The 15,631-nt window shown below is 47.2% G+C and overlaps 1 long non-coding RNA gene across 3 annotated transcripts in view; it reads left to right on the top strand.

The window, feature by feature from the left end:
• LOC308459755 overlaps nucleotides 1-15,631 on the top strand; it is a 239,035-nt gene that overhangs the window by 53,697 nt on the left and 169,707 nt on the right. For all 3 annotated transcript variants that reach the window (XR_013978305.1, XR_013978306.1, XR_013978307.1), the window contains one exon: nucleotides 14,950-15,032. This is a non-coding gene — a long non-coding RNA (uncharacterized lncRNA). The remainder of the gene's footprint in view (nucleotides 1-14,949; nucleotides 15,033-15,631) is intronic.

Genomic DNA, 15,631 nt, shown 5'->3' with positions numbered 1-15,631 from the left:
TGTCCTAGCTTCTTCTTAGCTAACGACTTGGCCGGCACCGCCTGGGCTGCTAACCATACCCAGTCCCCCACCTGGATGTCTTCTCCTGCCCTCCTGTGCCTGTCTGCCTGCACTTTGTAGGCGTGTTTAGCTAGTTCCAAGTGCTGTCGTAACTCCTCGTGGACCTCCTGCAATTCTGCTGCTAAATGCTCAGCTCCCTGCGACTCCCCCTGCGTCGTTGTCTCCAACGCCGGGAAGGTTCTGGGATGTCGCCCATTGTTGGCGAAGAACGGTGTCACCCCCGTTGACGCGTGCTTCGTGTTTTTGTAGGCAAACTCGGCCATCGGTAAGTAGTCCACCCAAGTTGCAGGCTTTTGATTGGCGTAACATCGCAGGTACTGCTGCATGATGGCGTTGACCCTCTCCGCTTGGCCGTTGGTTTGCGGGTGTCTCGCCGACGCTAAGTTGATCTTGACATTCAGGATGCCCGGGAGTTTCTGCCAGAAACTGGAAATGAATTGGCGACCCCGGTCGGACAGGATGGACCGTGGTAAGCCGTGCACCCGGAACACGTGGTCTATGAACAGCTTGGCGGTCTGTTCCGCTGTTGCCACCTTTGCGCAAGGAATGAAGTGCGCCATCTTGGTGAACAGATCTACAACCACAAGCACCGCCGTCTTGCCCCGCGAACTGGGCAGATCAGTAACAAAGTCCAGCGCCACCCTTTCCCACGGCTGTAGTGGCGTCTCCAGCGGTTCCAGAAATCCCGCTGGCTTCTTGTGCACTGGCTTGGACCTCTGACAAGTGTCACACCTGGCGACGTAATCCGCGACCTCTCCCCGCATCTGGGGCCACCAAAAGTCTCTGGCTACTAAGTCCGCCGTCTTTTCTTTGCCGAAGTGACCCGCGCTGGGTGCGTCGTGTAACTGCTGTAAAACCTTCGCGCGGAGATCGTCTCCCGGCACGTAGAGAGCACCTTTGCGGGTCAGCAGGCCGTCGCGTATCTGGAATTCGCCGTCCTTTGCTGTCCCTCTTCGCACCTCCTCCATCTTGGATTGTGCGAACGGATCCGTCTGTAGCGCGCGTCGTACCGCGTCCAGGTCCACGGCGGCGGAAGCGCACGCCCACGCTTGCGGTGCGAAAATGTGCCTGGCTGCCACTGGTGCCGCTTCCTCGAGATACTGCAGTTTCCTGGAGAGCGCATCCGCTATGACGTTGTTGTCTCCCGGGATATACTCTATCCGGAAATCGAAATCCGCAAAGAACTCCGCCCATCTCATGTGCCTCTGGCTCTGGAGCTTCGCCGTGCGCCAATACTCTAGGTTCTTGTGGTCCGTGCGGACCTGCACGGTGTGCTTGGCTCCGATGAGGAAGTGCCGCCACGCCTTGAAAGCCGCGTGGATGGCCAACAACTCCCTGTCCCAGATGGTGTAGTTCTGTTCCGACTTGCTGAGCTTCCGGGAATAGAAAGCGCAGGGCCTCCAGTTCCCTTGCGGATCTTCCTGCAAGAGGACGGCCCCCACTGCTCTGTCAGATGCGTCAGTCTCAACCCGCATGGGCCTGCCGGGATTCACGTGTAGCAGCTGGTCTTCGGACGCGAAGAGACTCTTAAGTCTCCTGAAGGACTGCTCCGCCTGGTCCGTCCAGGTGAACTTTTTCTTCTTGGAACTGAGGGTGTCCGTGATAGCTGCCGTCTCTTTCGCGAAACCCCTGATGAACTTGCGGTAAAAGTTGGCGAAGCCGACAAACCTCTGGACCTCCTTCCGATTGCGCGGGCTATTCCAGTCCAACACCGCGCGGACTTTGGCGCTGTCCATGGCTAGTCCCTTGTCGGACAGCCGGTAGCCCAGGAAATCCACCTCCGTCACATCGAACTGGCACTTCTCCAGTTTGGCGTAGAGTCTGTGCTCCCGTAGCCTCTGCAGGACCTCCTTTACGTCTCTCTCGTGAGTCTCCTGCGATTCTGAGAAGATCAGAATGTCGTCGAGGAAGCATACGCACTTCTTGTAGAGGAGTCCTGCTAGCACGTGGTGCATGAATGCTTGGAAACAGTGGGAGCCATTTTGGAGACCAAACGGCATAACTCTGTATTCATAGGTGCCCAGCGGCGTGAACATGGCCGTCTTCCACTCGTCACCTTCCCTCATGCGTATTAGATTGTATGCTCCGCGTAGATCCAACTTGGTGAAGATCCTCCCCTTCCTCACCGTCGCGAGCAGGTCGTCAGTCTTGGGCATGGGGAAGGCCTTGGGCTTTGTCATCGAGTTTATGGCCCTATAGTCCACAATGAGCCGTTTTTGGGGCGTGTCTTTCTTCTTCACGAAAAACACAGGACTGCCCCCCACTGCCTTGGATTCTTGGATGAATCCCCGCTTCAAATTGTGATCTATGAACTCCCTGAGTTCCTGCATCTCATCTTCAGACATGGAATACAGCTTCGCAGTCGGTAGCGTCGCCCCTGGTAAGAGGTCAATTGCACAGTCGTAGGGCCGGTGGGGTGGTAATTGGTCAGCTTCCTTTTCGCAGAAGACCTCCAAAAACCCCTTGTACTTGTGGGGTACTGCCTGCACCATGCCTAGATGCAACTGTTGCCCTTCCTCCTGGCCCTCCTCCTCCTGGCCGGTCTGGATGCAATGTTGTGCGCAGTAGGACGAGCCAAAGGTGAGCTGCCGCTGGTACCACGCTAATGATGGGCTGTGTCTATCCAGCCAACTCATGCCTAACACTATAGGCGTGTCTGACAGTTGGGTGACATTGAAACTGATGACCTCGCGATGATTCCCAATTTTCAGCAGCATGGGTGGCGTCTGTTGTACCACTTGCCCACCCAGCAACTTCCTGCCATCTACCGTGACGACGTTCAGAGGCAGCGTGGCTGGTAGTAGCGCTATGCGATGCTGCTTGATGAACTGCATCCCCACGAAGTCTGCGTTGCTCCCTGAGTCAATCGTAATGGGGACTTCCAGGGTGAGTCCATTAGGTAGCTGGAGAGTAGCAGTGAGCTGCACCACTGGCTTGGGTGGTAAGGGGTCTGTAGGCTGCAAAAGCGCTGGGGACTGCTTCACTGACTTGCCTGGCGGAGCCCCAGCATCTCTGCTTCCAGCCAGGCATTCTCGTTTCCCTGAAACTGTTCTCCTTGGAACGCTTCCCCTGTTACTGTTGCTAAGGCTGCAGTGTGCTTCTGAAGCCTCTGGGGACACTCTTTAACCATGTGCTGTGCACTGTCACAGATGTAACACTTCCTGGTCCCTCTAGGAGGCTTCGCCTTGACTGCTCCGGACGCTGAGGCTCCGGCAGCTGTCTGAGCCTTTGCACCACCCAGCTCCATTGGTTCCTCCCCTCCCTTCAGCATAGGCGAGGGATTTGTACGTCCCAGGTCCCTGGGAAGAAAAGGAGGCGCTCTAGCTGGTGGGCGGACGTGACGCCCCTCCTCACTGTGCCAAGGGCGTTCTTCGTGGCGCACCCCTATAGTGAGTGCCCTCTGCACGACGTCTGCTAGGGTTTGAGGTCTGTCTCCCCTAGCCAGCTCATCTTTTACTGAGCCATGAAGCCCCTCCCAGAACAAGTCTCTCACTGCCAGGGAGTCCTTTTCCCAGCCCAGCACATTCAGCAATGCAAAAAAGCGAGAATGGTACTGACGCACTGTAGCCTTGCCCTGCCGCAATCCATGCATCTCCTGGTGCGCCACATCAACGTCAACGGTAGATTGGAAGCAAGCGTCCATGGCTTTGATAAATTCGTCAGAGTCCCTGCGGGCAAGACCATCTTCGCGCCACAAATTGCGTAACCAGGTTCTAGCTTCCCCATGCAAATGGGACACAATAAAGCCTACTTTCTCCTCCTCATCTTTGAAGTCTTTTCGAAGCAAATGCAGCGCGTATACGACGTCTGCTCTGAAATTGGGATAATGCTTCAGGTTCCCATCGAAGTGGGCTACTAAATTGCCCCCCCTCCGTCCGAGTCCGATTCCCTCTGATCTGGACCCCGGGAACCCCTCTTTGCACGCCTGATCCCACCTGGCTTGCAGATCCTGGCATCGCGCTTCTGCTTCGGCAACTGTCTTCTGAGAGACCCGTACTGCAACGGAGAGTTCAGCGACTGCGTTTTGCAGGGTCGTTATCTGCTCCTCAGTAGTCATGTTTGCCAAACTTCGTGAGCTTTGCAAAAAAAAATTTTTTGCGGTTTGTGAGAGGGGACTTACTGTCAGGGCTGCCTCAAGTCTCAGCTCACAAAAGACCAACGCCTATCTCTTCTTATATACAAAAGTGTTTATTGCAGTTCATTGTTTGCTTCACATCCGAGGCGCGCAGCCCTACGTCTGCTAGGCTTAGACCGCTGAAGTCCCCTCTGAATCCGTCCCTCCCCTGCACCAGTTTAAGAGGCTTGCGCTGCTCCACCTCTTTCTCTCTTTCCTTTTCCGCAGGGTCTTTCTGCCCGCTGGGGTTTCGCCCCTCCTGGATTCCTCTGACGCGGAATCAGACTGCTCTTGCCCCCTCCTGCGGGCTTTGGGACCTGGCCCCTCCTCCGGGCTCCCTGTACTTCCGCGCGCCTCTACATTTGAACTTGGCGCGCGCGCCCAACCTCTAACCTTCCTTTTAACAGCTACACTACTCCCTTCACTACTCCCCTCCCCTTCCGGGAGGGAGGCTTGCTCCGACCTCCCTCCTTTCTCTGCTGCCGGAGCCGCTTCCCCTGATACACTGAAACCTCCACCCCCTTCGCTGCACTCTGGCGGGGAGGCTGGTCCTGACGCCCAGCTGCCACTTTGGGATCCCCCGCTGGCCCCCTGCTCCTGACACGTCCCCCCTGGGGCTCCCCTGGCCTTGACCACCGGCGCCCCCTTCTGGGAATCCTCTGATTCGCTGGAAAGACTCATGGAATCTCTTGAGTCATTGTCATCCTCTTCCTCGCTGTCCTGGGATTCATCCCCATCGCTCTCCATCTCCTGCCTACCCTGTGCCTCTGTCCCTGAACCCCTGACAGTATGTTTCATTCTCCATTAAAGATTGAAGTCTGGATAATTTGCTCAGTTTCATATCTGGGGTGTGGTTCCCCCTCTTCTTCTGTGATGTCCAACAACAAAGGGTTGGAAACACCTTGCTTGGGTTCTCCTCACCTCTGACCTATGAATCCCTTTCCTTCTGCGACAGATCTTGCTATAGGTCCTGGATGGTTCTACAGGAGCCATGACATTGCTTCTGAAACCAGTTGCTGGGATTCACAAGTGGGGAGGGAGCTGTTACATTCAGGTCCTGCTTGTGGGCTTCCTGGAGGCATCTGGTGGTCACTGTGAGAAGAGAATGATGCACTTTGGCATGATCACTTATGTTCCTGTTCCATGGAACCAAAGAACAACTTCACAGGCAATTCTCATTGGGACTGTGAGATTGGGGGTATGTGCTAAACCCTGTTTCCCATGTGCCCCTACATACTTGGGGTGGATATCTAAGTTATGAAACAGGGCACCTTCAATTTATTTCACAGAAATCACATTAACATAATGTGTGGTTTGATCCTGAGTACAGACTTATGGAAGGTCTGGCAATAGCATCATTGTGGATGCTTGAATGAAATTAGAAGTAGATAATTTATTGTTAAAGGGGGGGGGGAATAGTATTTTGTTATCAGGCTGGCGCTTTGGGGATGGACAGGTTACAATAACAAGTTCGTCTTGATACAAGATGATGAAATGATGTATGGGGAGGGGGACATTTTTCTTATTTTTATGTTTCCAGATACCCATTAATCATAAATCTTGGGCTGATAGTGCCAGGACAAAGTCAGAAGGTAACTGGAAGAGTCAGCTACACGAGCTGCCTCAGGCAAGACTTGCTGTGAAACTGAAGGAAGGAAGGGAGTAAATTCCAACAGTTGATAAAAACAAGTATTTCAGCCTTGAGAAATACATGTTCCAAAAATGAACCGTGGAACAAGGATTTCCTAGGTAGAAATAAGCAACTAAGTTTCAGGTAATGCCAGCTTATCCTATGCCAGTACAGTGTAGTGGCTGCTCTGCAGTATAGCATAGCCACAAGTGTTGGATTATAACTAGGAAAATTCTAGCATGGAAAGATTCTAACTTGGAAACCCAGTACTGTGAGTTAAGTACATGGAAGCTTTCTGTAAAAAAGTCTCCTGTTTACCAATTTTCTGAGACTGATCTTACATGGAACATGACTTTTATTTCAGTTGCCATCTTGCTTCCAACATGTGATGAATGTTTTCAAGGCATGAAATTGTCTAAACTAAATCTCTGGGGTAAAGGCCACATCTTTACAAGTCTTCTACAGTTCAGGAACCACTTTATCTTCTTTCCTCCCTCAGTTAGTAACATGGGATAGCTGGACCAGTTCATGGGGAGGGGCCAAAAATCAGTGGCAAAGAACATGATGTGCATGCAAAAGGTCCTAAGTTCAACCACTAGCTTTTCCAGTTAAAATAATATGCAATAGGGACATATTTTTTGATAATACCAATTCATCTAGCACAGTATTGTTTATACCAGAAATGGGGAGCCTTTGGACTACAACTGTGAGCTTCCCTGACCAAGATGGCTGGGACTGATGGGAGCTGAGGTCCACCAACATCTGGAGGGCTACAGTTTTCTCATTCCTGGTCTACACTGACTGATAGTGACCCTCCATTTCAAAAATATGTCTTTCCCCACATTGTCTGGAGATGCCCAGGATTGTTCCTGTGGCCTTCTGCATGTAAAGCAGGTGTTTCATATGGAAGACCATTACTGGACAGGTGAGCAATCAATATTAGGCTAAATGCATGGTAAACTGACCTCATATAAGGCAGTCCCCTATACTATACGACTCATTTGACCTGTATATTTCAAGGTAGCAGCACCAGCAACTCAACTGGTGGCCTCTTGTCTAAATCTGAATAGTCAGGCCTTTACTTTTGCATGAGGTCACATCTGTATGTAGTTTCTGAGTATCAGCTTTATATTAAAAGGGGAAAGGGGGTTTGGCTAATTGCTAGATGTTAGACCACCTGGAAAGAGTGGCATCTGCTAGCTGTTTACTTTGCTGAGTAAGAGGCTGAGCACTTAAAATGCATTTCCTATCAAGTTCTGAAAATTCAACACCTCCGTTTTGCCCTTCAAGCCCAGATATTTATGTTTCCCATTTTTGAAAGAGACTGCTCAGGGCACCACTATGATTGACAATCCTCATCTGTGAGCTAGCAAACTTGTGCAACTGAACCTCAGTTTAGCCTTTTCACTGCACCAACATTATACTTCAGCTTTCCAAAAGTCTCATCATAACCTGCTGTAGGACTTGATACTGTGAGATACCGGACATTTTGGACAGATGCAACCAATGCTTGAAAGTTTTGTTTAATTGAATGAATTAGATGGTGAAGTTACAATGCTATCTAGTTAAATTGCTGTTGGATGGTGTGTGTTTGTGACTTCACTAATCACCGACTGAAACTTTGGGAAGATGGATAATGTTTAAAATGGAGCAACAATTTCAACAGAATCATTTTTAAATGCATGGACTCCACACAACAAACCTCTTAACCATAGGCAAAAGCACTCTTCAGACAACCAGTAAGTGGATAGGAAGGGGGTCAGAACTGAACCTGCTGTCATCACTCGCAACCTTCACATGTTCATCTGTACTGACCCATCACTTATAAAAATTGCACATGTGTGGGTGCATTTCACACAATCTATATTTTGGAACATGTACATGTATATGTTGTGTACAGAAGATGAATGTGCATTGGCTAGGGTCAGGGACAGTGGGAGTTTGCATTTTGAACAAATTCTTAGCTAGCTACTGCACATATTGGCCATGTTTGGGCATCTTGCTATAGTTTAGTATGACATCTGAAGGAGGCCACTGAGTTTACATCACCATAACACACAACCAGGATTCTTCCTGCTTACAAATACAGCAAAGATCCCAATTATAGTAAACGGTTCCATATACCACATTTTCCCCACCACAAGGTAATAACATTTTGGAACTTCCTGTAGCTCCTGGTCTTGTAAATGATTGAACATGTGATCTATGAGCTAATATAAGTTAAAGCTACTGTTGTAGGTGCTGCACATGGAGTTAGTTATTTTTTTCAGCCTAGATTGTATTCTGCACATCAGTGGTTCATCTGACCTGTCTCTCATCATGAGTGCAAAATGTGATTTTGCACACTGTTGCTCCATGTTGCATAAAAAATATTGTTTATGCCATGCTGCATTCTCCCTTGTCTTATACATGAGCAAAAAAAAAAAAAAAAAGCAGTTGGCCACATGTACAGTTGACATGTGAACTACTCATAAGAGCATAAGAACTTGTGGGATCATGGCAATGGATCATGTAGCCCAGCATCTGTAGGAAGTCCGTAAGCAGGACTTGAGCACAACAGCATTCTCCCTGCTTGTGATTTCCAGCAACTGGCATTCAGAGCGGGCAGCACTGTGGTCTAAACCACTGAGCCTCTTGGACTTGCCAGTTGCAAGGTCTACAGTTCAAGTTCAGTGTGACGGGGTGAGCTCCCGTTGCTCTGTCCCAGCTTCTGCCAATTTAGCAGTTCAAAAGTATACCAGCGCAAGTAGATAAATAGGTACTGCTGCAGCGGAAAGGTAAACGGCATTTCCGTGCATGCTGGCACTTACCATGGTGTTCTGTTGCGCCAGTAGCGATTTAGTCATGCTGGTCACATGACCCGGAAAGCTGAGGACAAACGCTGGCTCCCTTGGCCTGAAGCGAGATGAGTGCCGCACCCCATAGTCAAGTTTGTCTGGACTTAACCGTCCAATGGTCCTTTACCTTTACCTTTTACCTGTTCAGAGACATACTGCCTCCGACAGTGGAGGTAGAACATCTTTATGTATCTGGCTAGTCCTTACGTTACACTCATCAATGGTAAGTCTGCAGTTGGGATTCAAGTCCCATAAGACTACAACAAACATTTACCTCATCTGCAGTAGATATATAAAGATATTCCATTATAATATTCAAGCATTCTGTAGTGACTCAAACCTTTATTCAGTGCAATCCCCTGCAAACGGCCAATAGGATATTCAAATTACGCTGGGGATAGCCTCGGAATATTACCACACGAAACAGGGTAATTGTTTCCAAATGTACAGACAATTGAAGTCTTGTTGTAGGAATAATAATAAAAAAGCTATGCCTCAGACCTACATGTGCAGCTTTAAAACAGAAAGGGAAATTATGGTGTGTGTGTTTTAAATACATCTAAATAAATACTCATTATGGATACTTTTCAAGTGTATTCCTTCTGGATACATTAGAGTTGTTCAGGAAAAAAAGGGGGGACACACCTGGCTGTCTCACAGCTCCTAAATCCTTTTCTAAAAATCAGTGTCACACACACACACACACACACACACACACACACTGCTGCAAAACAGTAATTAACTGCTCTGCATGTTGCCACAAGTAAGTATGCCATGAATCATACAAGGCACTAGAATATAGTCCTGTATGAATCATACGTATGCTGTGACACTAATGGGTTTTAATCCAAGGTATGTTCGGAAACCTATGCTGTTACCTTTAATGCCTTTCAAGTACAAATGTCATGAAATTTTCAACAGCTCCTCAAGTCCTGCATAACAATTTCCCAGGCAGAAACAGTGAAGCCTAAATCAAGAAAGGAAAGTTTTTTGCGTGTGTGTTTGTTTTTAAACCAGGAAAACCCAAACCATGACTGCCCTTGAGGACCCTTGATAATTGCTTGCATTTGCTATCAACCCTCTGCTTGCTGGTTTGAATATGAAATGCTTACAGTGCCTTGCATGAAATGGTGGGCATTTATGCAAATTAGTATCTTGTTTCTATGTATTTGCTATATCTTACCACATCTTGGGCTGGGAAGATATGCTATCAGTCAATTTTTCATGAGATCTTTTAGATAACAATTTGAGAGGAAGGCCTGATTCAACTTTCAATTTAGGCAGGTGTAAATCAGCAGAAAATCTATTATAGCCAGAGGCTTCTTGCTACTTGGCAGGATGTTTTAAGGGAATCTGATCTATATTTAAGCTGATTCATACAGAACTATGTCTAGGCGACCCTTCCTGCTACAGCAATGTGAATCTGAGTAGCTCACAACCAGGGCCGGATTTAGATGCAGAGAGGTCCTAGGCTACTCCACTTGTGAGGCCCCTCCCCATCCCCCACCCTCACAACTAGAAGAAAATGGAAGTGTGTTATAAACAAAATTGAGTGAAGCCAAGGATGATGATGGGTATTTAAAATTCTACAATTCACGATTTCTCCTCTAAAGGATATAAGATATTATTGTTAAATACCATGGTGATTTTAAAACATGCATAAAATTAACACTGAAAAACTTTTGCAATAACTGAACTTTGTAAACCTTTTGTGGCCTGGGCAGGCCTGGAACTAGTTCCCAAGTCTTGTTCCTCTCTAAGGAATCAAGTTCAGCCTTCATGGCATTTAACCATGGCTCAGCATCCTCTGAGGTTAAACTTTGGACTTCTTGGAAGCTTGAAGGTTCCCAAACCTTCTCTGAGTTAGTAACAACAGCTGTATCTGCTATGACTGTTGTAGCAAACTCTTCAGCATACCTTTTGGGTCGTTTACCCTTTGTGGCCCTTTCAGATCTGTGTACTATACACAAGTCTTCCATGCTGGGCAGTTGCGTTTCGGCACGTCTGTGCATGTGCAAAGCGCTATTTAACGGGAAGTACCTGTTCTGCTCCCCTTCATGGATCACTGCCTTGCCGTGGCGAAGGGGCTTGAAGAACTCAGAGAAGCTATGAACTATGCCAAGCAGGGCACCCAAGATGAACAGGTCATAGTGGAGAGTTTTGACCAAACGTGATCCACCTGGAGGAGGAACCGGCAAGCCACTCCAGTATCCCTGCCAAGAAAAGAAGAAGAAGAAGAAGAAGAAGAAGAAGAAGAAGAAGAGGAGGAGTTTGGATTTGATATCCCGCCTTTCACTCCCTTTAAGGAGTCTCAAAGCGGCTAACATTCTCCTTTCCCTTCCTCCCCCACAACAAACACTCTGTGAGGTGAGTGGGGCTGAGAGATTTCAAAGAAGTGTGACTGGCCCAAGGTCACCCAGCAGCTGCATGTGGAAGAGCGGAGACTCAAACCGGGTTCCCCAGATTACGAGACTACCGCTCTTAACCACTACACCACACTGGCTCTCCATGGACAAAGACAACAGGCATATAAAAGTTATGACGCTGGAAGATGAGCCCCTCAGGTCGGAAGGCGTCCAACATGCTACTGGGGAAGAGCGGAGGACGAGTACAAGTAGATCCAGAGCTGATGAAGTGGCTGGGCTAAAACCGAAAGGACGTTCAGTTGCGGATATGCCTGGAAGCGAAAGGAAAGTCCAATGCTGTAAAGAAAAATATTGCATAGGAACCTGGAATGTAAGAACCATGAACCTGGGTAAGTTGGATGTGGTCAAAAATGAGATGGCAAGAATAAATATTGACATCCTGGGCATCAGTGAACTAAAATGGACGGGAATGGGCGAGTTCAGTTCGGATGACCATCATATCTACTACTGTGGGCAAGAAACCCGCAAAAGAAATGGAGTGGCCCTCATAGTCAACAAAACAGTGGCAAAAGCAGTACTGGGATGCAATCTCAAAAATGATAGAATGATCTCGATACGAATCCAAGGCAGACCTTTTAACATCACAGTAATCCAAGTTTATGCACCAACTACTGGTGCCGAAGAAACTGAAATTGACCAATTCTATGAAGACTTACAACACCTTATAGAAGTGACACCAAAGAAGGATGTTCTTCTCATTATAGGGGATTGGAATGCTAAAGTAGGGAATCAAGAGATATAAGGAACAACTGGCAAGTTTGGCCTTGGAGAGCAAAATGAAGCAGGGCAAAGGCTAATAGAGTTCTGTCAAGAGAACAAGCTGGTCATCACAAACACGCTTTTCCAACAACACAAGAGACGACTCTACACGTGGACATCACCAGATGGGCAGCATCGAAATCAGATTGATTATATTCTCTGCAGCCAAAGATGGAGAAGCTCAATACAGTCAGCAAAAACAAGACCTGGAGCTGACTGTGGCTCAGATCATGAGCTTCTTAAAGCAAAATTCAAGCTTAAACTGAAGAAAGTAGGAAAAACCACTGGGCCGGTAAGATACAATCTAAATCAAATCCCTTATGAATACACAGTGGAAGTGAGGAACAGGTTTAAGGATTTAGATTTGCTGGACAGAGTGCCTGAAGAACTATGGATGGAGGATCGCAACATTATACAGGAGGCAGCAACGAAAACCATCCCAATGAAAAGGAAATGCAAAAAAGCAAAGTGGCTGTCCAATGAGGCCTTACAAATAGCGGGGGAGAGAAGGCAAGCAAAATGCGAGGGAGATAGAGAAAGATACAGGAAATTGAATGCAGATTTCCAAAAAATAGCAAGGAGAGATAAGAAGGCCTTCTTAAACGAGCAATGCAAAGAAATAGAGGAAAACAACAGAATGGGAAGAACCAGAGATCTGTTCAAGAAAATTGGAGATATGAAAGGAACATTTCGTTCAAAGATTACCATAATAAAGGACAAAAGTGGTAAGGACCTAACAGAAGCAGAAGACATCAAGAAGAGGTGGCAAGAATACACAGAGGAATTATACCAGAAAGATATGGATGTCTCTTACACCCCAGGTAGTGGGGTTGCTGACCTTGAGCCAGACATCCTGGAGAGTGAAGTCAAATGGGCCTTAGAAAGCACTGCAAATAACAAGGCCAGTGGAAGTGATGGTATTCCAGCTGAACTATTTAAAATTTTAAAAGATGATGCTGTTAAGGTGCTACACTCAATATGCCAGCAAGTTTGGAAAACTCAGCAGTGGCCAGAGGATTGGAGAAGGTCAGTCTACATCCCAATCCCAAAGAAGGGCAGTGCTAAAGAATACTCAACTACCGCACAATTGCACTCATTTCACACGCTGGCAAGGTTATGCTTAAAATTCTACAAGGAAGGCTCAAGCAGTATGTGGACCGAGAACTCCCAGAAGTGCAAGCTGGATTTAGAAGAGGCAGAGGAACCAGAGACCAAATTGCAAACATGCACTGGATTATGGAGAAAGCTAGAGAATTCCAGAAAGACATCTACTTCTGCTTCATTGACTATGCAAAAGCCTTCGTCTGTGTCGACCATAGCAAACTATGGCAAGTTCTAAAAGAAATGGGAGTGCCTGATCACCTCATCTGTCTCCTGAGAAATCTCTGTGTGGGACAAGAAGCTACAGTTAGAACTGGATATGGAACAACTGATTGGTTCAAAATTGGGAAAGGAGTACGACAAGGCTGTATTTTGTCTCCCTGCTTATTTAACTTATATGTAGAATTCATCATGCGAAAGGCTGGGCTGGATGAATCCCTAGCCGGAATTAAGATTGCTGGAAGAAATATCAACAACCTCAGATATGCAGATGACACAACCTTGATGGCAGAAAGTGAGGAGGAATTAAAGAACCTTTTATTGAGGGTGAAAGAGGAGAGTGCAAAATATGGTCTGAAGCTCAACAGCAAAAAAAGAAGATCATGGCCACTGGTCCCATCACCTCCCGGCAAATAGAAGGAGAAGAAATGGAGGCAGTGAGAGATTTTACTTTCTTGGGCTCCATGATCACTGCAGATGGTGACAGCAGCCACGAAATTAAGAGACGCCTGCTTCTTGGGAGGAAAGCAATGACAAACCTAGACAGCATCTTAAAAAGTAGAGACATCACCTTGCCAACAAAGGTCCGTATAGTAAAAGCTATGGTTTTCCCAGTAGTGAGAGCTGGACCATAAAGGAAGTGAGAGCTGGACCATAAAGAAGGCTGATCGCCGAAGAATTGATGCTTTTGAATTATGGTGCTGGAGGAGACTCTTGAGAGTCCCATGGACTGCAAGAAGATGAAACCTATCCATTCTTAAGGAAATCAGCCCTGAGTGCTCACTGGAAGGACAGATCGTGAAGCTGAGGCTCCAATAGTTTGGCCACCTCATGAGAAGAGAAGACTCCCTGGAAAAGACCCTGATGTTGGGAAAGATGGAGGGCACAAGGAGAAGGGGACGACAGAGGACGAGATGGTTGGATAGTGTCTTCTAAGCTAGACATGAGTCTGACCAAACTGCGGGAGGCAGTGGAAGACAGAAGTGCCTGGCGTGCTCTGGTCCATGGGGTCACGACGAGTCGGACACGACTAAACGACTAAACAACAACAACAACAACAACACCCGTTCTGCTACTTCCGGGTTTCGGTGGTCCGCAACCCAAAAAAATGCAACCTGAAGTGTCTGTAACCCGAGGTATGACTGTAATGTGTGTTAGAAGCATGATATCACTGAGAGTACAAAGTACAGGGAAATTCTAGGGAAGAGCAGATTACTAAGAGTTAGGGTTAGTCCACATGGGCACTTTGACTGTTCTTTTCATTCCTGGGTGCATGGTTGTGTGACGTACTGGGGGAAGGGCTAAAGCTGTAGAAAGCTGGGCAGGCCACAGGCCGGGTCGTCCTCTTATATACCTGCTGGGATTGACAAGGCATCTGACCCTCACTTGAATCTCATAGCTCTCCTGTAGCTGCTTCAAATTAATGGCAGCTTCAAATTAAAGATAGCATAATAAGAGCCCTGTTGCTTCAGATCCAAGGCCCATCTAGTCCAGTATCCTATTCTCACAGTGGCCACTGGAAGTAACATAGAACCATCTTGGCTTGGCTAACCTTTGCTGAACAGGCCTTATTTCTGAATAAATATTATAGAAGGTTCTTTGCCAATAAGTCTCTCATGTTACGGCATAATATACAGCTATATTAAACGCTGGGACATTTCCATTCTCCTTCCGATTATAGGGAAGCAATGTCTCAGCAGTGGTTAAGGGCCCTAATGTGGAAGCAGCCCTACCATACTTCCCAGGAATGAAGAAAGTCCATGTTTTGAACAGCACAAATCACTGTTGTGTTTTAATTTCCAGTACTTAGGACTGGGCTGGATGATCCCGAGACTCCCTGAAGGCCTCCTGTTGCAAAGAGACTGAGCAGCAATGGTAACATTTGGGTGAGAGCTAAGCATTTATTTTATAAAAGGCTTAATAAACTACAGTGCAGAGGCTTTATTACCATCAACAAGGTGTGTTAGAGTAACTCCTAATGGTAGGGATTAACCTTGTCATGGTCTGTTGCTTTCATTACTGTGCTAACAACGAAGTCGGCTTATCATGCTGCTCACTGTACAATCTACTTAATGCGGTGAATAGATTATTTGGTCTCAGAGTGGTGAAGTGACATTTCAGGATTTTGACTTTTAGAATATTATACATTTCTCCTGCTTAGCATGAACCTGAGCCGTCAGATACTGTAGCTAATCAATTCTATTAATTTCGTATGAGAGCCTACGTGCAAAACAGTTCAAGCCACACCAGGACCATTTGCTAAATAAACTCAGCAAGCTGCCTTGAGCCAATGGCCCTACATAGGTCCATCAGAATGCAGTCCCCATCTACCGCAGAGTAAGGAAGGTAGGGGCAGAGTCTGCTTTGTGGGTGAGCACTAAGCCTGTTATTTAAATTTGTTTGCTTAAACAAGTTATATACCACTTGAGTACAATCATCCCCAGCTGGTGTACATGAAATAAAACACATAAAAGGTAAAAATTGG

The sequence above is a fragment of the Podarcis pityusensis genome (assembly GCF_964106645.2).
Source record: "Podarcis pityusensis genome assembly, chromosome: 12".
Taxonomy (NCBI): domain Eukaryota; kingdom Metazoa; phylum Chordata; class Lepidosauria; order Squamata; family Lacertidae; genus Podarcis; species Podarcis pityusensis.
Note: the sequence above shows the minus strand (reverse complement) of the source record. Positions and strands in the feature narration are given on the sequence as shown.